At 36.2% G+C, this 26,743-nt stretch overlaps 1 pseudogene; it reads left to right on the top strand.

Moving 5' to 3' along the window:
* The window catches only part of LOC113094541 (neurexin-3a-like), a 95,613-nt pseudogene that overhangs the window by 26,524 nt on the left and 42,346 nt on the right, over positions 1 to 26,743 (top strand).

Below are 26,743 nucleotides of genomic sequence, written 5' to 3'. Positions count from 1 at the left end.
GTGGAAGAGACTAGCTTCTCTTTTTGCAGTTTTGTAAAAAAAAAAAAAAAAAAAAAACAGTTTTATCAAATCATGCATTTTGTCTGTAATCATAACCATGTCAGTTTAATTTATGTTATGTTTAATAGAGGGGGGGGGGGCAAATGCACTGTATTCATCACATTTAAGAAACTCTCTCTACTGCTTTGTAGAATTCAAGGACAATCTTTATCAGAGGCAAACTAAAAAGGGCAATTTGATGATGCAGGAAGAGTCACTGTGATTTGTTTGTGAAAAAAAAAAAAAAAAAAAAAAAAACCTGTAAGACATGGTAGATGTGGCCCTTGTGGAGTAAATCAGTGGAAAATAAACTACACCGACTGCTTCCCATGCAAACTCAGCTCTTTGTTATGGAACTGATATTTATGCATTTAATTTGTTAAACTATTTTACTCATTGATAAGAGGAAGAGTGTTCAAAATGACATTAGCTCCTGTACTTTGGTTTGTATGAACAAAGATTTATATTTTTCTGACAAGTCTGCCTTTGTTCCCTTATGAAACAAAAATATATTGCAATATATTGGAAAACATCATGTAATATATTAGGCATATATTCTTATATATATTTATTTTTTCCAATATATTGCAATATATTGAAAGCGGCAATCATTTGTATATTTTGCAATATATTATATAATATATGTATCATCAATATATTATTAAATGTATTCAAATATATAAAATATTAGAAAATAAAAAGGGAAAATAATATATTACAATATATCACAATATATTTTAAGAAATATTTTGGTAAATATATTTTCCTTTCGTATGGGTTACCTAAACCTAATTTTAGTAAATAGTCTTTACGAAAAATATAGACTAAGCATATTTTAAGCTTATTCTATGTATGATCAATGGTATTCATTGTTTGTTTGTTTTTTGTCACTGTAAAGTTGACATTCACTAAACTTTAAATTCTGTCATGACTTAAAATTTGTGTCAGCTTAATAGAATGCAAAATGTTTCCTTTATTAACCTTTTGTTTTAAAATTTCAGGATTGTTTTCATAAGAAATGTAGATAAATTGCAGTCCTTAAAAATCAATACGTTAATCCTTTTATCTTTAATATTATTATTTAATCACGTGGATAATTATAATACCAATACATGATTTTATGGTTGGCTAATTTGCACATTGTAATATGGTTGTGGCTGGGACTTCCACATGCATATGCTCAGTTATTGCCTTTATGAAAGTGACCTTATTATTACTGGAAAACTATTTCGTTTCCAAAATCACAAGGATCAAAGAGAATGGCCTACATGGATTTGGAAACCAGTGAGGGTGACGTATCTGATTGCATGTTATGCAAGGTGAGAATATGAGTGACCTTTTTATTTTAATCAGCACCAATTATTCCATGTAATAATTTCCACCATAGTTTAATTATGGAAATGTTTCTTTCTGTTATCAGATAGTGATCTTTTCATATGTGGGTTCCCCGACTGGTTTGTGCTTAGATTATATTGTAAAAGAATAACAAGCAGTGCATAATGGGTTGTAGCTTCAGTCCAGCATGACAAGATTATCTGTCAGAGGACAGCACAAGTGAGTGAGCATGTACAGTATGTGTTTGATTCCAATATTTGTCTTCCCTTATAAGTGTCCTTGTTTGTTTTATCTATACTGGAAGCCCTATCTGATTGAGCCAGAGACTGCGGGGTGTAGTGCATTCTGGGAAAATGGCCACCCCTTTAGGGAGCTGGTAAGGGCCATTGTTAATTGGTTATAGAGGCAATCTTGATGTATTTTGCATGCAGTGTAACCTTCCTAACATCTTATCTTATTGTTGAGGATCTACACTAAGAAATCATTGTAGTTACTTCATTCACTCTAGTAGTATTGCAACATTAAATGGCATTAAAAAGCCATTTACAAGTAATAAATGATCTCAGAATTTCAATAGCTAGTCTAGTGTTTATGACTTCAAGCCTTTTACATATTGTTTTGGTACAACAGTATACATTTCTGGCCAATCCTTGACCCAGTACTTGATAGTGAAGTTTACCCTGTGCTATTGTTGTTAAATTATCTTGACACTCTTGAGCAGTCTGCCCTCATGTTCATGTAGGAGGGTCGAGGTGATACGGTTATCATTTTGAATTTGCGTTTCGCATCACTGACAGTGTTTTGAATATTTTTGGGGGGTGTACCAGAAGCTCCTGCCCTGCCTCTGGCTTTCGATTAGGTTTGACAAACAAAATGGCTCATCGAAGACCACCTCCATTTTCTTCAGACACACTGGTTAGAATGGCAACCAGTTTTTTTTTCTGTTTTTTTTTCTCCTGATTCTTCGCAGTAAAAAAGCATTTTTAATGGGTAAACATTTCTAACCAGCTCTGCTTTAACAAAAAAAAAAACATTAACATGCACAAACACAGCATTAAAAATATAAGTGCTTTGTTCTTTAAAACGAAAATTTTGTAGAATGTTTTTTTTTTAATGCATTTTAAAAATAGTTAATGAATATATTATATGTTATTTAGGTTTTTACAATAAACATTTAATATTTTATTTGCAGAATTTTTTTTATTTATTTTTAAGCTATGTATCTACTTATTTCGTATTATATATACATTAATCTATGAGAGCATACTAAATTCCATATAAGTAGAGGCCAAAGCACTGACTTTTTCTCTTTTCTTCTATATGGTATACAGAACAATCAATATATGCTTGCTACATATATACATATACATACATATCGGCTTTAAATCGGCTATAAGCCCCCTGCTTACCAAAATATCAGCATTGGCTGTCAAAAAAAATATATATATATATATCGGTCGACCACTAATTAAAACACAATATGGTCTAGTGTCTGTGAAAATTAAGCCACAAAAAATACTATTTAAATATGAATTCTGCATGTTCTGTCCGTCTCTGTGTGAATGAATGGAGCAGACGCGCATTTTCGTTTACTACACACACGGAAGCGCGCGTGATGCTCGCTGTATTTTCAGGCTCTGCCGCCTAAATATACAGTATGAGTACATAAACGCATGGACATTATCTCTACAACTGCTTTGAGTCACTTCACTTAATAATAATTTTACCAGGGATTTTATTTTTGTTCATTTGAATTTTAGTTCAGGTTTGACAAATAAATGCTGCTTACAAATTTCTCAGAATACACAATAACTACACATATTAAAATAACAGCTTACCCTGTCAAAAGAGGATGCAGGGAGAAAAAGTGACAATTTGATTGGTTTAATTGTGATTGGTTGGCACATGGTAGACTACACTCCCTCGCAGCACGTCTGATTGGTTTAGCTCTCCGTGGTGCTGAACTCAAGAACAATAGTGCTGTAGTAGAGTGTCTGGTGCCCCCAAGGACAGATTATCAGGCCATCTTCACTCTTTCTCATAATTTGTCCTGAAAAAATGGGGCTTCCACCAATGGCATTGCCTGAGACTCTTGCGATTTCATGGAGAGATGATTTTGATGATTTCAGTGAATTGGTTTGTGTTAATCCTCTTTTGTTTGACCCCCTTCCACATGCCCACTGACACAAAACTGTGCTCTTTGAGTCAGGTAATTTTGTCGATGCTTTGTCTGCATGAGTACAAAATTCGTTATTAGTAAGTATTGGTGAAAGAATAGTTTTAATGTTAATACTGTATATAGTTCCCTTAAACAAGATTGTCAGCACTGTAAAAATGGTATTTAGTTTTAGAATGTATAGTTTTATTAGCCACATGTCACAGAACAATCTATTAAATTTGAACAGAAACCACTATTTTCATTATCTTAGTAACTCATTTACACCGTATACACACAAGGTGTTATTGACATTCGGATTCTACACATAAATCCAGACAGCTGTACAATCTGCCTCGGGCTGTTTATATAAAGCAAGTCAATTCAAGCACATGTACTGAGAGAAAATTAGCCCAAATTATGCCCCTTAATCAGTACCCTGCTCCCATCCAAACGAGAGTAATTGTAGGCCGTGTTCAGTGCTATGAAATTGAGGGCGGAAGAGGCCTCTGTCATTTTTGGGGGTCTAAGACGTCATACAAAGGTTCAGCCAATTACTGTAATCAGCCCCAGACAGCACAGTGTGCTCCAGTCATGGAAGAAACGAGAAAAGAAACAGACTGCTTTTCCTCTTTGTTTGATCATCTGTCCTCTCCTGCATTGATATTACTGAATGTTTCCATCCATTTGAAACATTAAGACTGCAATTATATATTGTGTTATATTAAATATTGATGTTCCAAAATTCTTAATTATATTTCCAAAATAATGAATGTATACATGTTAAAATGTACACACACACACACACACACATACATAATGCACAGTAAAGCAAATTGAATGTTTTCTGACAATTCAGCAATTCAGTGTGGATGAGAAACCTTTGGAAAATGCTAATGTGGACAGAGTGTTTTAAAACAGAAATGCCATTTTCAAGTGTATCCGGATTAATGTAGATGTAGCCTATAATGATCTAATCCTTTATTATGTAGGTGTCCATAAAACAAATGAAACACATTAAGTCAGAACATTCAAATAAATATGGTAATAGTAATGTGAATAAACGTACGTGTGTGTGTGTGTGTGTGTTTATGTGAACTGGGAGGTTTGTTGTTGTCTGCATGTGCTATGTTGGATGTTGCTCTTAATGAGAATGGAAACATATCTGGTAGTGGGTGTATTTGTATAGTTATGGTTCACAGCTTCTGTCTTTTCCTTTAATGCATTCAGTGTTATTTTCATAGCTTTTTTTTCTGAAATTTATTTTTTCTTTACGCAGAACTCACACGTTAGAGTGTTAGAGGTTTAACGTATTAAAGGGAGATTTCTAAAAAAAAACACATTAAACGAAATGTCTTGTGTTCTTTCTGCCGATGACTGCATTCTCTAGGAGATCGTCTTTTGAAGCGAGGAACAGGAAGGAGGAGAGGAGAGAGTGATGCCTTCTGGGGCTAATGAGTGGAATCATAGCCGTTTGTGTAGCGAGTTTTGTTGATTAGCTAATATTTGATTTCTCCACCTCTTGTGCCTCGCAGGAATGTAGCTCACTGAGTTTGTTCAGGGAAAAAAGCAATGACTTTTGAAAGCTCGGATTACAGGACCTTGCAAAATGAAAATTAACCTAAAGCTTTTTTGAAAGAGAAGCCTTTTTTTTTTTTTTTATAAAGCCTTATCATTACAAAGTTGTCATTGAGTTACATTTTAGGTTTACGCTCAGCAGAAACAGCAACACAGTTGATAAAAGCTCTGGATTGATTGACATATACTGTCTCGCCACTGTCTCATACAGAAAAACAGGACAGTATATCTGACTCTTGAAGGCCATTATTGAAATAGAATTTCTACTTATGTGGTTTACGCATTTTGTGTATTGTAGAAGCCCTGTGTTTTTGTTGTTGTTTTTTTGATTATTCTTAAAAGCTTGAAATCACCAAGTAACAAAATATAGATTTTCCAATTTTGTTTTGTTTTGCAAAGAAAGCACCTGGTTGAATGCTGTGACTGTGTTAGCAATGTGAGATAAGGCTATGAAAATCTAAGCTTGGAATGGGAATGGTCTGTGGAGAAAGAACAGGAGAGAGAAACACTCCTCCTTTTGTTTCACTTGGTTTCTTACAGTCTCTTTGCCACTGAAGCTGTCCTTTTGTGTCTGTGACAGCTGAACATACTCAGATAAACAAAAAGGCGGCATCTGCACTGTACTATAACTTTGACTGCGGGTCCACTGGGAGATTCCAATCCTTCTCTGATTTTCTTTCCTGATTTGAGGCTTCTGATGAACTATGCAGCCTCAAGATTTACTTGATCTAAATATATTTAGGAATCTGAACATTGTGTCCCTTTGATAATGGAGATTGAATGTGAAATTGAAAGGTCATTGGGTGTAGAATAAACCTAATCATGTGAATCTCTTTGACCTGATAATCTGATGTTCATTTGTTATTTTTTTAAAGACAGTTCACCAAAAATTGTATTTTCTTTACTCACCCCTGTCTTGCCTTCTACCTCGACTCTACTTTAGCATATTTACATTTGGCACATTACAACTACATGACCATTTCTCCCCCTTAATAATTAATTTAATTCAGTAAGGATGCATAAAATTGATCAAAGAAGACAGTCAAAGTTGTACATAAAAATATATATTTTTTTATTCATCAAAGAATCCAATATATCATGGTTTTCCACAAAATGTTAATCAGCACAGCTGTTTTCGATGCAGATAAAAATAAGAAATGTTTCTTGAACACAAAATCAGCATATTTCATACTGAAGACTGGAGTAAAGATGCTGAAAATTCAGCTTTGCCATCATGGAAATAAATTACATTTTAGAATATTAAAATAGAAAAATATTATTTTAAATTGTAATAATATTTCACAATATTATCAAATTTGATAATTCTGATCCTAAATATAGCCTTTCTGAGCATAAGAGACTTCTTAAAAAAAAATTGTACTGAACCTAAACTTGACAGCAAGAAAAATGGCCTGTGTGTGTGTTTGTGTGTGTGTGTGTGTGTGTGTGTGTGTGTGTGTATATACACATGCCATTATGCCATTTGTCATGCCATTTTACATATGTGTGTGTGTGTGTGTGTGTGTGTGTGTGTGTGTGTGTGTGTGTGTGTGTGTGTGTGTGTGTGTGTGTGTGTGTGTGTGTGTGTGTGTGTGTGTGTAGAGAGAGAGAGAAAGCAACTACATCTCTTGTTCTATGGAAAAGACCCTCCAGAATATTCTTAATGTTTGGAATTACATGAGAGTGAGTAAATACAGATATTTTATTTTTAGAGGAAATATTCTTTGAAATAGTAAATGTATAAAAATATGCATATCAACTGCATGAAAGTAAATGCACCCACTAAGTAAAAGTGTTTGAACAGAATTTAAAGGGGACTTATTATGCACCTTTTCAGAAGATGAAAAACAAGTCTCTGATGTCCACAGAGTGTGTATGTGAAGTTTTAACTCAAAATATCTTACAGATAATTTTTTTTTATAGCTTGTTAAAACTGCCACTTTCAGGGTATGAGCCAAAATGCAATTTTTGTGTCTTTTTTTTATGCAAATGAGCTGGTGCTCAGGGAAAGAGGGCGGAGCTTCAAGAGCGCAAGCACAATACCTGTGCTAGACTTTCAAAATAAACACTCCACTATTAGAACAAGCCTGTTATCTTTACATAAAATGGTTTAAAAGTCAGTCATCTGATTGTACTTTGCATAAAAAAATGCACTTTATGAATTCCACAGACGGGACGGCGCGATTAAAAAAACTACTCATGGGGCCATTGCATGAGTTGTAATGTGCAATTTTAACTCCCACTTTCATATTTAAGATCATTCTGGTAGCATGTGAAGGCAGCATCAGTGAAAACAGACAGACAGACAATGGTAGCTTTAGCAACATTAGCCTTAGAGAGTGCCAAAAAGCTCTTTCAGAAAGACAATTTGGAAAACTAACACGTAATACTTACTATTTGTGGAGATGAAGCTGGATGACGAACAGTTGGCACTACTTCATCCTTCAGGAGCAACCTTCATGCAAAACCTGCTTTATACTGACCCTCATTCACAAAGCAGTATGTGTTAAAATGATTGGCGCAGACATAAATGAATTTCGGTAGAGTTGAGGGAGAATTCTCTACAAAAACAAAATTAATACGGCTCGTCTTCAGATTTCAAAAGTAAGTGGACAGAGCTATGTGGATTAATACATCCAACTACAGAACACCTAAAGTGCTTGGGAGACATTGTCGTCAGTGGAGCAATAGTGAACTGTGTACAACTCGATGCTCAGGGCGGTTCTCTGTTAAAATAGTAGTGTCTGTTAACTTTCGTGGGTGGGGGACTGGGGCTAATGTGACATCACATTGACAGCAATGCAGAAAACAGGTTGTTTGGAGACACTGCTTATGATTTATGGGGATTAAAAAAAAGGAGTGGGGGATTTTTATCATTATAGGGTGGTTGTGTACACACACTACAAACACACATTTATGTATAAACAACATGTGAAAGTGAATTTTGCATAATAGGTCTCTTTTAAATGGCCACAGACTTTTGAGCAAAGTGAACTTTACAAAACTGTCTGTAAATGTACATCAGTGTAAATGTGTTGACCTCAATGCTAAGCAAACAATGTTTTCTGCCATCTGATGAATAACTCATACAGTCTGTGACTGGAAAAGGTCAGCACGAAAGCCCTACATGCTCTCCACCGATACTCTGAGCAGATAAACAATCCTTTCATCTCGTACCAGTGTAGCTTCAACAGGCTGGTCTGCTGTCATCCAGAACATTGAGCAAACATGGCTACTGTTCCTGTCTCTGCGCTCATCCTGCTTTAAAGTGAGTGTTATGTAAATCAGACTTAATTAAGTCGCAGATCACCTTTGAGCAGACCTGCAGAATCCAGTCTGGTCTAGTTCTTACTGCTGCCTGCCACACAAAAATGGATGTAACAATTATAGATTGTGGTCATGCAGCTGGGAACTTTATTTCATGACCTAAATGATGATAATTAATTACGCAGTCATTATAAGGCAAAATAATGCATCAGACTGTAAACCATTTAGATCATTTGAGTCTGTACGCATTGTTCAATTATGTCATGTATTTTCATATTGGTTCCTTCACCTTTCAGCCTCAAAGATCCTAGTGATGTAGCAGACAAAAAGCTGAAATTAAATGAAAAGCAGATAAAACAAAAAATCCTCTACAGATCCTCACCTAGTTCACTTTAGTCAGAGTAAATTCAATTTGACAGGAACATTTTGATATTGTACCATGGTAGATCTTTTGGTACTACTGTGCTTTTTTTTTTTTTTACTACCGTTTTACCATAATTTTGCTGGAAAATCCGGTTTATGAAAATTAAATGTGATCAAAACCTTCACAGTATGAGACACACTAGATGTTTGAAGTCTGTATTTTATTATTTTTTATTTTTTCAAGCTCACCAAGGCTGCGTTTATTTTTTAAAAATACAGAAAAAAACAGTATTGTGAAATATTTTTGAAGTTTTCTGTTTCTGTTTCATATATTAATGTAATTTATTCGTATGATGCAAAGCTGAATTTTCAGCAGTCAATGCTTTGGTCTTCTTTCAGAAGTCATTTTAATATGCTGATTTGGTGGTCAAAAAGTATTTCTTATTATCAATGTAGAATATCTTTGTGGAAAAAATACATTTTTTCAGGATTCTTTGGTGAATAGTTCAAAAGAACAACATTTATATGAAATGTATATCTCTTTACTGCATCTTGTCATATATTTAATGCTTCCTTGCAAAAAAAAAAAAGTATTAATTTATTTAGAAAATAAAAAAAAGAACATTTGAATTGTAGTGTATTTAGTAGTCTCTATTTTCTAACGTCAGTCTTGCCTTTGAAAGTGATTTTAATGTCATCTACTCTGAAATATCCCCACAAACTTACAAGCTGTTCCTTTATTCACCCAATTTTTGATAATATAAACCAAGGTATAAACAAACCTCTAAACAGCCTCTTGTGGCCTGGACTCTGTATACAGGTTCACTGAGCGGTAGAGGAAGTAGGGGATGGCAACACACAACACTGTCAGTCTTCTTTAAAAAAAACAAACAAAAAAAAATCTACATGCACAGAAGCAGGCAATCAGATCGACGTGTGGAGCTTCACACACGAGTAGTTTCCTCTTACCCTCCCTGACCATCTCCACACAGAGCCAACCCACACGCACTGCTTGCTTTATCCATCAGCTTTTAACCTTAAGGGATCTGGTTGTGGTAGCCATCCTTTGTTTGGTGGCTGTTGGCCCAGATTGAAGGAAAATAATGATTTAGACTCAGGTCATGGAATAATATCATTCGTTTTATGCCTGCATTCCCCCATCATTCGTCTCCACTGAGCAGCAGTCTCAAACTCTACCCCCACAACAAGCCCTGCAGCTTTTTACCGAATAAGACTACATATAGACTGCATTACAGTGTATATATATATTATATATAAAGCATGATACAAGAGCATTTATGTAACTTTTATGCAAGTGTTGTTTTGTTATCTTTTTTATTTTATTTTTCTATTATAATTTTTTTTTCACAGTTTTAGCAGCGTTAACCATGCCAGTACATCAGAGGGAATTTGGACAGATTTACACAATGCATTTTGAGGAATTTCAGGCAATTGGCTACTGAAGAAAGATTGAGAGTGAGTGAGCGAGACAGGGAGGAGGGGGAGGTGATTATGGGACGCCTGGGGACTCCTTCTGTTTGGTACCCATGAGAGAACGGGTTAAGAACACTTAGCCCAGGGGGGAGTTTGGAAAGGGGGGGGGGGTATATGAGAAATAGGCCTTCCTCCCTCTTCTCTTGAGTCAGGTCCCTTATGGATAATATGGACTTCTGAGAGTCTTTGCAGGGTCATTGTGTTTGACACTGGTTTGCCTGAAGGCCTTGCGCACTGTTGCTGGCCTGGTGCCATGTCCTGTGAAAAAGACCCCAGCAGTGGATCTGTCAAATGCATCTGTCTTGTGTGTGTGTGTGTGTGTGTGTATGCACATATGTGTATATATGTATATCTTTAAAAAATATTTCTAATAACATTTCTAGTAAGTAGTAATTTATTTATTTGTATTATTTTCAAATACTACTGATTACTTATATTGCTATACATATTTATTTTTAAAAGCAAATAATATGTGCGTGTGTGTATGTATGCATGTTTTTGTGTGTGTACTACCTCTCATTCCATCCTGATGATCAGACGGTACCTACTCGCATCACAGCTTTTCTAAGAGACATTTCTTGCTGGATAAAGGACCATCACCTTCAACTCAACCTTGCCAAGAGAGAACTGATTGTGGTTCCAGCAAACCCATCGTTTCATCACAACTTTACCATCAAGTTGGGTACATCAACCATAACTCCTTCAAAAACATCCAGAAATCTTGGAGTTATGATTGATGATCAGCTGACTTTCTCAGATCACACTGCTAAAAAAAATTCGGTCCTGCAGATTTACTTCATTCAACATCAAGAAGATCAAGCCCTTTCTTTCGGAACATGCCGCACAACTCCTTGTTCAAGCTCTTGTTTTGTCCAGGCTGGACTATTGCAATGCCTTCTTGGCAGGTCTTCCAACCAGTTGTATAAAACCTTTATAATTAATCCAGAACGCGGCAGCAAGATTAATTTTTAATGAGCCGAAAATAATACACGTCACACCTGTTTATCAATTTGCACCGGCTTCCAATAACTGCTCACATAAAATTCAAGGCATTGATGTTTGCCTACAAAACCACCGCTGACTCTGCAACCATTTATCTAAATTTATTACTTCAGACTTATGCCCTCTAGAAGCTTGCGTTCTGCAAGTGAACGTTGCTTGATTGTGCCATCCCAAAGAAGCACAAAGTCACTTTTACGGACTTTTAAATTAAATGTTCCCTCCCGGTGGAATGTCCTCCTTAGCCATCTTCAAGAATCGTCTTAAAACACATCTCTTCCATCTTTATCAGACCCTCTTACTTTAGTACTCACTATTCTACACTATTCTATTCTTAAAAAAAAAAAAATCTAACTACCTTTCTAATCTTTTTGTATTCTATTTTTTTCATACAATTATAAATAAATAAAAACTCTTAACACTAGCTTGCTTCTGTTCTATGTTTTCTTTTTATTTACTATATTACTTAAAAGTCCTTGCTACATGTACTGCGTTTAAGCTAACTGAGACTTGTATAGCACTTATATATCATTGCTCTTTTATGTATGTGTGTGTGTGTGTTATAAATATACTGTATAATACACACACTATATATGTATATGTATGTCTCATATTAAATTCATTTAATGGGTAGTAGTTTATTTTTCTTATTTTCAAACATTACTGATATTATTACTAATATTATTAACAAAGTTAATAGCAGTGTATAATTTATGTTTGTTTTTTTATGCTAGGCTTATATCAAAATATTGATGTTGACAAGCATATAAATTGCCCATCATTGTCATTACAATTAAAGTACCTGAAATGAGGAAACACATTTCCCAGTGCCACAGGGCATAATTGTGACCCAATTCCTGAGGTATGAGATCTAGGCTGTTTATACAGACTGATTGACTAAAGCAGCAAATTCCACTTTGTTAGATCTTTTGAAGAGCCTGTGTTCGAATGCTAACCTAAAAGGTTGGTTAATAGTATCTTTCTGTACATTTATATCCATTCTGTACTGCGAGTACAAATAAAATTCATGGGTATTTTGTCATTCTCGTCCCATGAGTGCATTGCCTGTTTTTGTGTTTCATTTAGGGATGCAACGGTTGACCGGCCATAAATCGGAACCGGCTGGTTTTTGCTTAAAATATGCGATCGGCTGTTGGCATGTTTTTGGTCTTTTTTTCGGCTGATTTTTCCGGAAGTGCACCCGGATGCATTACATACACATTACAATGCATACATTGTAATCATTCGCTGTCATGACATTTGTGTGGAAGTATTTCAAAATCTGTGCACAAGACATGGGCAGCCGTTAAGCACTGGAAGAATAGCAGGAAGCGAACAGCTGTTGGTGTGCTGGCGCACAACTAAAAGCCCCTTTCCTGCGCTCACTGAAACTGCGCACACGTACTGTAGCCTACCTGTCCGACCCCTCCACAAGTGGAGACAGTGAAGGGATGTTCAACTCAACTTCTCGCGTGTTGGATGAGAAACGAAACCGACTAAACTGTGAAAAAACTGAAATGCTTTTTTACATTGATTTTTTCATGAATTTTTTTTTTTTTTACCATAAAAATTACCTTCTGTGACACACTGAAAAAGTGTTTCATTCATCCAAATAACAAAATTTAGGTTTAATGATTCACATCTATATTTTTTTTTAACTTGAGCCAATAGTTATTTATTTTTCATTGGCTCAAGTAAAAAAATATAGATGTGAATCATTATCCATTTTTAAAAAAAAAAAAATTATTGGACGAATGAAACACTTTGCGTCTTTGTTTTATTTGCACCAACATTATTTGATTTTAACATTTTGGAATAATTTATTTATATAGCATAATTTCATTTTCATAATTTCATAATTTCAGTCTCACTGGTAAAGACCCTTTTTTTAAAACAAATTTAAAACTAAAACAGATACTGAAAGCTGATTAAGAAACATCTTATTGAATGTGTGTTGATTGTGTTGTTTGGATTGTAGAACTATGCAGTTGTTGCCTTTAAATATCACATGGTTACAGTTAACGTTTTCATTAGAGGCCAGTTCTCTGTAGTTTCAACCCAATTCAAATACAAAAGCTAAATGCTGATGTTTTTACCTTCTATGGTTGTATTGAATGTAGGCTTCTTACTGTGCAGTTACTGCCGTTCATTTCAGAGGGTTACGGTTATTGTTTTCAATAGCCAAAAGCCAGTTTGACCTATTAAATACCAAATAAACATCTTGTTTATGCATACTTTCCTTCTTTCTTGTTTGTTGCTTAAAAAAAAAAAATGGAAATCGGTATCTGAATCGGCCAGTTTGCCTGTAAAAAAAAATCGGTATCGGAATCAGCCATGAAAATCATGATCGGTGCATCCCTAGTCTCATTGCTTTCTGTTTGCAACATATGCAGCATTTCTGAAGCATAATGTATTCTGGAGTTTAATGTAGGCAGAACAAATAGAGGCAAAAGGATGAGTTTACTATTCTGAAGCCTTGATTTGTATTCTTCTGTTCTTTGGAGAACATTCAGCAAAGCCCTCTTTTGCTTTAAAGGAGGGCAGCTCTCTGTTTTTTGCCGCTGATTACAAGTGGACAACCAATCGCAGCCTAGTGTCCTGCACATAGAAGAAGCAGGTTTTGTGTTTTTGTTTGATGTGTTAAGTGACTGTAGGTCTGTTTGCTGACTGGGGGAGGTTTTATTTTAGATATTTAGATAATTCTGTGTGGCTTACATTTGACAAAGAGAAGAGTAAATGAAGCTTAGGTCTGCAGCAGCCTGTCAGTTTAAACTGAAATGACCTTTCCTCTGCCCTGTTAATTGTTCTTACGCAACATTTTTTTGCCTCTCCAAGGAAGAAAACACATTGACTTTAATATGTGTAATTTATCACAAACACTCTGAATGCCTCTGTAAATTCGTTTAACATTTTGATTAATCTCAGCTTGTTTTATCTTTCATGTCAAAGCGTCAATTATTTCCTCTAACTGGGGAAATGTGGTACAGCATTTATGAGGAGTTATGGAAAGCCAAGCAGGCAGCTGTCTTTAACACTTATGAATCTTGCGCACACATACATGGCCTTTTAGACTCTATAATCACTAATCATTCATGACCAATAATGTCAAACCTGATTCATTAGAATCTTCATAATGTTTTACGACCTTTCATTGATTCCCAAGCAGGAAAGATGAGATTCACGATATGCGGTTTCAAGATTCAGCTGTTCCTTTTTCACACGCAGATGATTTTCAATTCAATTCAATTCAATTCTGTATGAATGGAGATATATCAAGGGAATAGATGCCCTTGATGCTGGGGTTGTATCCTTTATCAGAGTCTCCTGCTCTTTCTCTCTGAGAGTGAATGGGCTGTTACTTGGTGTTTCTTGGGTCGTGGGTTTATTGACAGGTACGAGCAATGGATATACCCCTGTGGAGGGTAAAGGTCATCCTGTTTATGTTTTTTAAGCAGGGCTAATGTGTTTTTGTAGTCTCTGCTCGTAGGAGACAAAGGCCCAATCCCAATTATATTTTATACCCCTTCCCCTGCCCCTCCGCTTACTCCTTGTCCCTAACTCTCTGCTTACCCCTTCCCCTTGTCCCTTAAGTGATAAGGGAAAGGGGTGAAAATATTCCCCTGAGAATTTGGAAACCACTTCCTCACACGATGTCATACGTCGTCTGGCTCCTACAATACACACACCTGTACAGGTGCTCTGGTGTGCATTTCAGCCTTTAATTACCATTTTATGATAATGCGCTGCTGACTGATGCACATACACACATAAACACACATCAGATATTGCGCAGCTCACACATCCAGGAGAAAATAAACTTGTCAGCACTACCCTACGACTTTTATTAAAAGCAGTATAAATACTCAATGGCTACATTTATATTTTCCAGCAACTAGAGGATGAAATTGCTGTTTTTAAAGTAAACTCACTCTAAAAAGAGAAACGCAAGCATGCGCATAAATGCAACTTTCATCTCTCTCTCTTTCTCTCTTTCTATCTCTCTCTCTCAAATTGGCAATATTTGAAAAAAGAGTTTAGCAATTTATTAGGGGTACTAGCCCTTTTCAATATCTATGGTGGTTATCACCCTGATCAAAACATGAAAATATGTTTTGGCACTATCGTGCATTCTGTAATTATATGACGGTAGCAAATTTTAGCGATTTTTTTTTTGCAAACATGTCTTTGAGTAACATTATTGTAAATATGAACTCATGACTGAATGTAAACATAAAACAAATTATTACTTTTTTCTCAAAAAAAAAATCTTACATTTATGTGTCTTTTTGTTCGCTCGGACAGCCATGTTCCCGCTGAAGCTGATTTATGCTGAGATAATTCATATCCCTTCATTTGAAGGACTATCTGGCCCCTCCCATTACCCCTACCCCTCCATCCAAAAGAGAATCGAGACACCCCTACCCCTTCATGTGAACGCGCGAAACAGAGGGGAAGGGGAAGGGGAAGGGGAAGGGGAAGGGGAAGGGGAAGGGGAAGGGGAAGGGGAAGGGGAAGGGGAAGGGGAAGGGCTAAGGGGTAGAATTGGGATTGGGTTTGTCCTGTTTGTCTGTAGTTATACACAGTAAATGTACTTTACGCAAATACTCTGATGCAAATACTTGGCTAAGCTTGTGCTCCTGCAGTACATACTTAGCATGTGTTCTTGCTTTACTGTGGTGCTAACAAACCTCCATACTTTAGCAGTTGATAGTTACCTTCAGGTAACTAACTATGTACATGTTGATAGTTAACAGACTTTAATTTCATCAGGATTTCAAACAGTACACGTTAATTATCATTATGAAGAAAATTAACCATTGTAAAAGACCACTATAGCGGCCAACAATCATGCATGCTTGCATTCTGATACGTTTTTTAAATGAAACCATATTATATAAATTGCTATTGTTATAGTGCTATTATTTTCACCTGTGCTGTAGACTCTTTTTACTGGGTTTGTACTGGCCTTTTATTTATTTTTCTTTTTTTTGGAAAATGATGCTCTTTGTTGTTTGTGGAAATACAGTTTGCATTAGGAATATAAATGCACATGGAAATCAGGTGGCTTTATTAGACCTCACTAAGTGCACTCAGTTGTCAACAATAAAGTACAGTTATGATGACCTGTTATTGTATATCACAGTGGAATCATGTTGCAATGTATGGTTCCTCTATCCCTTAATATAACCTTACAATGTATTTTATAAAACCGTAATCCTACTAACAAGCTATCTCTCCCACACACTTTCTCTCTCTCTCTCTCTCTCTCTCTCTCTCTGTGTGTGCAACATCGTACAAATATGAGATGCAAATGAAGGGGGTTGGGAAATAAATACTGAATTTGGGCTCTGGCACTAAATGCCTGTCTTATCTGGTTCAAAAGGGAAATGATGGGCCAAGCCCCACTGCCCTCCACCAGCATGTCTCCACGGCAACACCAAGGCAGCTGAAAAATGGCACCGAGACATAGATGCCCCTTCATTAAATATCAACACAGCAGCTGACAGCAGAGATAATTACCAATAACACTGTATTATGTTGAAAGCAAATAAAATACTCATGGGACTGGCTGTCATGCCTCAGGTAAGAAAACATACTGACCCAAAGAACAAGTATACTGCATATGAATAACGCTGGCTTTTGCATACCTCACAAGCTGCTTACAAATAGAGAGTAATAGGGCACGATTTATGGCTATATGCTTTAATACATTGATATAATACAGTGTTATATCATGAATATTTTAGATCAAGCTGGTAATGCCCATTTTCCCCATAATTTTGGTTTTGATTATATGTTTTTTTTTTTGTGTTATTTGAAATAACAGTGGCCATCATGAGCTGTTCGTTGTAGTGGAAATGGCTGCCAGCATTTTCCAGCTTTTCAGTGTGATCAGAGGTAACTGACATCCGGGCTTTTCATTGGTTTTGGAGAGGAGAGTAACAAATGAGTTCTCTTGTGTGTGAAGACATTTCTGATGATTATCTGTCTTCTATTCTATTGGAGGAATCTGTCCTTTTCTCTTTGGCTCGTCGGCTCTCATTTTGAAGAGTATTTTAGCTCAACCACCCATCTTACTCCTGAGATGGCAGTATCTTTCTCCTTTAGTTTTTCTGTGCTTTTCCTTAGCCTTTTTCAGGATTACATCAACCACTACATGCCATTACCCCAAATTACAGTGGCAGAAACGAAGCCTTTCAGAGGGAAATGTCACTGTAGCTCTGGATTGTAGATACTGTGAAACGTGACATTTTCAGGGAATGCAGATCCTAGAGAAGAACTCATGTGAAAGAATCTGTATTTCTCTACTCTAGTGCATATTGAATCCTTGTGCTTAATAAATGTGTGTGTGTGTTATGTATCATTAGTGGCATCATTACTCCTAAAGACAACAACATCTCCAGTCATGCAAAAAAAAAGAAAAAAAAAAAAAGCACCTTCAGTGCTGCATCTTGAGTTTTTGTTCTGTAGGACATAGATTAAAATTATGCAGAGGTTTATGATCTTATTTTTGTATTGTATAGTATTATTTCTTTATATAAAACTTTATGAATTTTAAAGTTTGTGTATATATGTGTATATATATATATATATATATATATATATATATATATATATATATATATATATATATATATATATATATATATATATATATAATAAAAAGAAATTCATACTTTTATTCAGCAAGGAGAGGTACAATACACTGATCAAGCGACAGTAAAGACATTTATAATGTTATAAAATAAGCCATTGGATGAATACATTAGATTGTAAAATTTCTTTTTTGGTTGGAAGTCGTGGCCATGCTTAGAGAGTTTGACTCCTTACTCTAGGGTTGTGGGTTGAATCTCGGGCCGGCAATAGCTCCCCGGGCAGCGCGGCATGAATGGCTGCCCACTGCTCCCGCAGTGTGTGTGTGTGTGTTCACTGCTCTGTGTGTGTGCACTTTGGATGGGTTAAATGCAGAGCATGGATTCTGAGTGTGGGTCACCATACTTGGCTGAATTTTTTGTTCGTCTGAATTTTGAATTGTAATACTATTTACATTTTTTTCTGCTTTTTGTGTTTTTGATCAAATAAATGCAGCCTTGGTAAGCAGACTTACAGAAAAAAAGCTGGAAAAAAAACATTACCCTTCTAGCCAACCCTAAACATCATATATATTTGTACATCTTTATCAATTGGAGTATTAATTGTAATGACAGCTGTTCTTTTATTAGTGTACGTAAAGTCAAATCAATTCTAGATTGTAGAAATTACTTTTTCTAGAAACCATGAACCCTTAATGGCTTAACACATCAGCTGTAGTTAACACGATCATTGAATACCTTTACTGCTGTTTTCTTCTTCTTTTTTAGATTGTCCCTCAATCCTTGAGCGTCATACCTATAATTGAAATAATGAAGAAAAAAATTATGAAATACTTTTAATGCCAGAGATCAAAAAGAACTGGCAAATTTAAATTAGCTGAGTATGAAATAGCTTTCTCTGGATTGTGAAAGCAAATGCTTAAACAGTATCCCGAAGCTTTTCAAAAGCGGAATAACAATTTCAGTAGAATGGGGCACAGCAATGCTTGTCATTTTAAGAGGTGATCAGCTTGATGGTTCACTTTTTTGCTTCACTAAATCGAGGTAGGTGAGGAGAAAATTATCTCATCGCTGACAGACGGGCTGATAGAACATGGCTTTTAACAGGGACTAAGATTGCATATGGTTATCTTTTCATTTCTCATCTCTCATTCTCAGGAAGAAAGGCTTTGCTGGTATGGGGAAGTCTGTTTAATCTACCACTCAGCATTTGAAAAAAATCTCATCCTACCAGGAAAGTTGCTTAAATAAACAGTTCACACACCCTCAGGCCATCCAAGATGTAGATGAGTTTGTTTCTTCAACAGAATAGATTTGGAGAAATTTAGCATTACATCTGACTCTTACCAATTGATCCTCTGCATTACATCGCTCGGCAGTGAATCCTCTACAGTAAATGGGTGCCATCAGAATAAGAGTCCAAACAGCTAAAAAAATAATAATAATAATCCACAAGTAATCTACACGATTCCAATCCATCAACTGATATATTGTATAGTGAAAAGCTACATGGTTTAGTCCTCTGTCTATAATATTGCTTTCTTCAGTGAAAATGTTTTGTCTTGTCTGAATCAGTAGAGAAATATGTACAGAACATGCACTGTTTACAAATGAAAACAGTCCAAAAACGTTACGAAAGAAATATGTCTGTGTGTTTGGATGTGAGGGGCCAAAAGAGGAAGTGTTATTGTGGATTATTGACTTGTATTTTGGCCCGAAACAACATTTTCAAGTTCAAGTATCTTAATGATGGATTTGTTTCTTACAAACACACAGCTTTTTGCTTCAAATAATGTTAATTGATGGACTGGAGTTGTGTGGATTACTTGTGGATTATTGTGACGTTTTTAATCAGCTGTTTGGATTCATTCTGACGGCACCCATTCACTGCAGAAGATACATTGGTGAGCAAGTGATGTAATGCCACATTTTCTTTAAATCTGTTACAATGAAGAAACAAACTCATCTACATCTTAAATTACCTGAGGATACATTTTCAGCAAATTCTTTTGGGTGAACTATCCCACTAAAATGCTCAAGCTAGTGCTGCATATAACAGTTTTGTATTTTTTTATATTTTTTATATTTTTTTATATTTATACGTTTTATATTGATTGTGTTTTTTAATGCATTTTTTATTTAAAGATTTTAATGTAAGCACAATGTGTTTCAGAACTTAAGATTGTATGTTTTCTTGCTCTGAGAAAGACCAACAGATGGTCCGATCTGGAATTCCTGTCTTGTTGCACCTGGTCTGAGTCCAGAAGTCCCTGCTGATTTCACTCCTACTCCTGTCCTAGCTAGGCACGTCACACACCCACAATCAGACATGACCACACACACTTGCTCCATATACCACAATCAAAACGTTACGTTATTCTTACACCGGGCTCGATATGACCATCTGTACATCTGATCCAATCTTTACAATCACTGATTATATCATCATTAACATAATCTATACATGTGGAGTTGAAGGTTCAAGGGATAAAACAGATTTGGATGTTCGAGATTTTAATCTTGTGCAGTTTAATTGTGTTTGGACTTCCTGATAACTTGTAATCACTGTAAGAAATGACAAATAATAACACGTCAAGCTTTTTGTTTCACACAGTGTATACATGTTAATTCTTCTACCCAGTGGTTGTAACAGGCAGACTGGCACCCAGACACCAGCGGGGAGGCAGACAGACTGAGAGACATGGAGAAATAGAGGGAGAGAACGCTAATAGTAGCAGATAAAAGCTGCAAAAGGAAGGAGCAAGCCATTTAATTTCTTTTTGAGTTTCTCTGCAATTTTGAATAATCGATTAATTTGACCAAAAGTACTGTACAATGTAAGTCTAATATTATAGCTGTGGGTGGGTTTGATTGCAGTTTTGTGTGAGTTTGACAATTGGAGGTTGTAATATATGGTTGCTAGAGGCTGGTGAGTCAGCAACTGTCCGGGATGGAAGTTGGGCCTGCACAACAGGGTCTCTCTAGGTCAGCCTGAGGGAGATGGGCCCTGTTTTTTTTTTCTTCCCTCTTTATTGATTTTCTCCGTCACCACTGCATGACGGATGCTCGGTCTGCACCGTCTGGAAGCTCCCTTTGGATCTGCAGGGAAAGATTAGCCTTAACACTGCCCTCAGATGACAGACGAAGAGAGAGAGAGAGACTGAGAGAGAGACTGAGAGAGAGACTGAGAGAGATTGATTAGCTCTAATTATGTACTCTATTGCAAGAATGTGCTCATCTTTTGGTCACTTTTAAGATGAAGTTTGATGTTAGAATGAACATCTTCCTTTGAGTGTTTTTTCATGCATAACATGATGGAATAAAAAATCTTTTTTTCTTTTTCATGTGTGTTTTGTGTTTGCATATTTTTTTCATTTTCATTAGATTTTTTTTCTGATCAAGGTTAAGCAAATTCTTTGAAACAAAATAAAGGTGATTAAAAAAAAGGTGTAGAAAAATTTTCTCTAAGAAATTGCTACAGTAGTACATTTTACTATAAAGAAATGACAAGTAGCATTAAATTAGGAAGACTGAAATAGTATTCTCTTGTAAAGAATGCTCTAATAATATTTTTTTAGAAAAATCATATTAGCATTGTTGCAATTATTTTTTTCTTCAGTTTGACCTTTAACTGAAAGGTGGTTGATTGTTTTGTTTTGTTTTTTGTAAAAAAAAATTAGTTATACATAATTCATCTGTAATTATATATATATAATCTTTCATCAAAATGTAAACTTTTCTGCTGATGCAAACAAAGCAGGAGAAATATATATATACATTTTTCACAAAACTATCAAATCCTCAATGGGTAATATTAAGTCTTGTTCTGCTTTATTTCCCACTGAATGTTCATCTACCACTTAACTACTCCTTGTCCTAGCTAGGCATCTCACACACCCACAATCAGGCACGATCACACACACTTGCTCCATATACCACAATCAAAACATTACGTCAATCTTAAACTGGGTTTGATACATCCATCTGTATGTCTGAATATTCAGTTTCACTTGAAGATGTCATTATTTGATATAATGTCAGCACTTCTGATACAGGCATTATCATTTCCATTCGGTCTGTCTTCGGAGGCTATATTTCTGTGGAGGGCACTATGTGGCAAATGCCAGTTTTGTTCTTGTTGAGAGGCCAATTGGTCAGAAAGTTGCCTGCATCCTCTCACATGTGATTGACAGGTTGAGAGCTCTCACCCTGTAATGGTCTCCTCTCCAAAGCATGCTGGATTTAATGGCTTCTCTGACGACACTTCTTTTCTCCACTCATGTGCCTCTGATACGTTTACACATGAGCACATCTCTGACCAAACCACGCCATCCGTCTCTGTGTAGTGGAGGGAAAAACTTTAGTGGACCATTGCAATTATGACTCGATAAGAATCTCTGTCCCTGGTGCTGATTTGACTAATAAGGATGTTTTCATTAAGATTTCATAATTCAGCACGTTTACTATCTCGCCCACAGCCATAACCTCACCCCTCCATTCTGTCGTGTTCTCCATTATAGAGGAGATTAAGTACCTTTGCCCCCTTGAGGATTTTCATTAAAAATCTATACAGATAAGGTTTGTTTTGAAAAGAGTGTTGCGGTGAGACAGAAACTGAGAAATGTGCTTCTGTGCTGGGGTTTTTGTTCACAGTAGTCTGTGTGATAAAGTTTTAGATTACAGGCTGGGAACTTTATAAAGGATGAAGTATAAAAACAAATACAAAGGAATTAATAAATGAAATGAAAAAAAAAAAAAAAAACATGTATTAAATATCAAATTAAAAAAAATTATTAAATAAAAGAACACATAGTTTTTGGAAGCAGATCATTTCATTCTGTTGGCCAAATGTCTCTTTCTGTCTCTTTACGTATATCAGAGCTTGGAAAAATAGAACTGTTTGAGGGGTCTTAGGCATGGACTGTTAAAAATAATGAATGCTGTCAATACAAAATTGATCATGTTTTCTTAAATAATAAACAAAACCATAGTCTGATAATTTGGACATATTTGAGCCAACCTATCCTCAAACTAATACGCTCGTACAGGTCGTTTGTCCAAATCCCTGAAATACGACCCGTCAGAGCGTATACTACAATTGCGCCCCTATCGGCAAAAGGTCGTTTTGAAATTAATGTTTTGTACTCTTTTATTTGCAGTCTGATTTGTGTTTCGTGTAGCTCAGTTGGTAGATTATTGCGTTATACCTTGATATGTAATCATGTTATCAAGGGTTCAATCCCAGGGAACGGACGTGCACGAAAATGTATATGCTCAATAAATCACAATTTAGCATGATTTCTGTGAGGGTTAGGTTTAGGGGTGGGGTTAGGTGTGGTCATTCGAACGAATAAGCCACCTAGTAAAATATGTAGGAAATACTGTTAGATCGGTGTAAAAAGCCCATATATTGCATTCAAATAAACGTGCGTTTTGATTGGTAATGACGTTATACGTAATTTCATGACGCAATGCGATACTGTTATTATTTTTACGCCTGCTAGAGGGCGCTTAACTTTAAAACGTCGTAATAAATGCTTGCACAATAGACCTATATGGTCATTTTTTTTGGAGGACACTGACAGGCTCATTTGAGCCTATTGCGTGTTAAAATGTCTTTAAGATATAAGGTTAAATGGCTGTAATCCACAAAAATATTAACACAACACAGATAATAAGAAATGTTTCTTGAGTACCAAATCAAGATCACTTGACACTAGAGACTGGAGTTATGGCACAGGAATACATTTCACTTTGAAATATGTTAAAATGGAACATAGTTGTTTTGCTTACACTTTAAAATAAGGTTCTATTTGTTAACATTAGTTAACATGACCTTACATCAAAAGCATTTATACATTTTAGTTCATGCATTAAATACAGTTAACAAGTGTAATTTTATTGTAAAGTGTTACTGTTATTTTAAATTGTAATAATATATATATATATATATATATATATATATATATATATATATATATATATATATATATATATATATATATAATTTATTTTTTTAAATTACAGCCCTAATGTATCATCTTCAACTTTCCTCTCTTTGTGTTTCAACATCATATCAGCGTGGGAAGGTGACTCTTATTAAGTATTCAAAGCTTAAGATGATTGTGTAAGGTAACATCTGGCAGTAATGTAGACGTGTCTTCAGTAAAAACGACACTCTGTTTAGTTAATAATTGATCAGTTCAGTACTCTCTCTAGGTACTTTAATGGTGTGGCAGGATCTCAGGGATGCGGTTACCACTCCAAGTCAGATAGAAGTAGGGAGATAAGGTGTCGGGGAACTATTTGCCCTATTAGAAAATTATTGCTATTAAAATTATTTATATTACTTTTATATTGAATTGTGAATGTCATGAATGCTAAGTGGACTAGCAATGCAGAGTCGGTCTTAATTTGAATAGAAGATCTGGGAAGACCTGTTTTGTTAAACGTCTGTGAGTTTCTGTTGTTGTGATTTTTTTATCGTTGGTAGGGAACTCCTTGACCCTCTTTGGCATGGTCCAGTAATCTCCAGAGGCTGAACATTAAGCTCTCTTTATTTTTCCTATACAGTCTAGCCAAATATTAATGGATTGAAAGTCTCTTCAGCAGTGGGTAGCCAAGTACATATAACTGCCAGTTTTTGACACATGGATGATACACCACCCTCTTCTGCTGGACCAAAGTCTTTCCTGCTATCCATCCAGTAATCTTTCATTTATCTGTTTCGTTCAGCTTTGTAATGAGCTATACAATATAAATAATTTCTCTGACTGCACAGAAGTAGTGGATTTTTGTTTTGGTGTTCACCAGCTGCATCAGGGTCCCATGTGTTTCCAATATGTTCCGCCGTCAGTCAGTTTGCTCCATTCTTAACCATGTGTTTATTACAATGTGAAGTGTATCACAGCTGGGCACCAGCACCAGCCCTAGCCCTGATGAGAAAATCTACTTTGCAACCCTGCAGTCTGCTCAGGCTCCCTTAGTCCAGTGAAAAAAACAGGTCAGGATGTCTTTACCCGGTCAGTTAAAACACATGCTACATCCACTAATGCTGATCGCTGAGGTGGAGCATAGACTGGATTGTTTTGTCAACATTTAGCTGGAGAATATATCGACCCAATGGTGGCCCAAGTGAAGCACTGATAAATCAATGATGCCATAAGTGCTGAGGTCCTTTTCTGGCTGCCTGATATAAATGATGTCCAGTGTTGGATTTGAGGAAATTTCCATTAGTTATGTGAATTTTTGCACCCCTCTGAGCCACACCAGCATAGCTTGATGATTAATGACCTGGGGACTGCAGGGAACAGGAGTAAACTTATTTCCATAAGTGTGGATGCTGTAGATTATCTACTCTGAATTACAATGACCAATGGGGATCTTGGCTTGCAATCACTAAAACTACATTTTTAGTTAACTTGATATCAAAATTGCTGTTTTCAAAGTTTCTCCCCGTGATCTTTCATCTTCCACCTCTGACATAAAGAGACCATTTTTCTTAATTCTGGATTTTTTTTCTCTGATTATGACTAAGATGTGCAACAAAAATACTGAACATTAGTGCATACAGTATATGCTTCAGCGAGAGAAATGATCTCACTGATGATCTTACCAGATCTTTGGCTTTAAATGCACAGCCTTTTTATGTGTTTTGCTGCCCACACTCTGCCATGTGTCATCTCATCTCATTTTGTGTCATCTGGCCTGAAGTTAACTGCACTCCTTCAGTGGTCAATCTCAGGAAACTCGCAGAACTTGTATATTTGGGTTTGTTTCATTTCAAGAAGTCCTAACCCTATTTTTTCCTCTCTTATAGCACGAGAAGAGAACGTAGCCACTTTCCGTGGTTCTGAGTACTTCTGCTACGACTTGTCTCAGAATCCCATCCAGAGCAGCAGTGATGAGATCACATTGTCCTTCAAGACCTGGCAAAGAAATGGCCTTATCCTTCACACCGGCAAGTCAGCAGACTATGTCAACCTGGCCCTGAAAGATGGGGCCGTTTCATTGGTCATCAATTTGGGTTCCGGAGCTTTCGAGGCCATTGTCGAGCCTGTCAACGGCAAGTTCAACGACAACAACTGGCATGAAGTGAAGGTCACACGCAACCTCAGACAGGTAATGCTAAAGCTGCTGAAATTTCATGTTTTATGATCTAATTCATTTTCAGTTATTTTAGGTTCTTTGAGATGCTAAGGCAACTATGTTTTCTCTGAGTTCTTCTACGCTGCCTCATTTTTGCCTCCTCAGGCATTTACCTCTGTCTGAAGGAGTGCGATGGCTTCAAGAAGCTGTCTCTCTCACCCCTCTAGATGTTCACCTCTCTTTTCCAAACAGTCCGTCTTATCAGGGCAGTGGGAGAGGCTCCAACCAACCTCAACCGTTCCATTTACCCACAGCCAATCTTTGTTGAACTGTTAAATCTCTCCGCTGCTGCATTTTAAAATATGTAAATATTTAGGTGGTTTTGCACCTCAGAAGTGAAAGGATGTCGCTTTTTGCGCAGGCGTCTGTGGAGGCGTTGAGTGCCCACAAGCACAAGCTATTTCAGCTCTGATCCACTAGGACTGTGACTTATTTCTTCACTTTGTTTAACAGCTGTTTTACTATCATGCCAAGAACATGCATTAGAATTACCCTAAGCAATTGCCCAGGGAAAGTCAAAAACCAAATGAATCACAACAAAGAGGCAACCAGAGAGAGGTCAGCGTTCACTGACCTAGCTGAAAACCCACGTTATGAAACATTATGTTTGAAAGGACTTAAAAATCAAAACAGAATGTGTTTTTACAGAAGAAAAAAAATATTGGTGAAAAACATATTCTGGAAGTGAGTATGAAGATTTTGCCAACAAGAGACATGACTTTACAAATGCCACAGGCTCTTTGGAGAATCCGCGGTTTCTTTTTCTTTTCCT

The sequence above is a fragment of the Carassius auratus genome, unplaced genomic scaffold, assembly GCF_003368295.1.
Source record: "Carassius auratus strain Wakin unplaced genomic scaffold, ASM336829v1 scaf_tig00215406, whole genome shotgun sequence".
Classification (NCBI taxonomy): Eukaryota; Metazoa; Chordata; class Actinopteri; order Cypriniformes; family Cyprinidae; genus Carassius; species Carassius auratus.
This window is presented reverse-complemented; position numbering and strand designations above follow the sequence as displayed.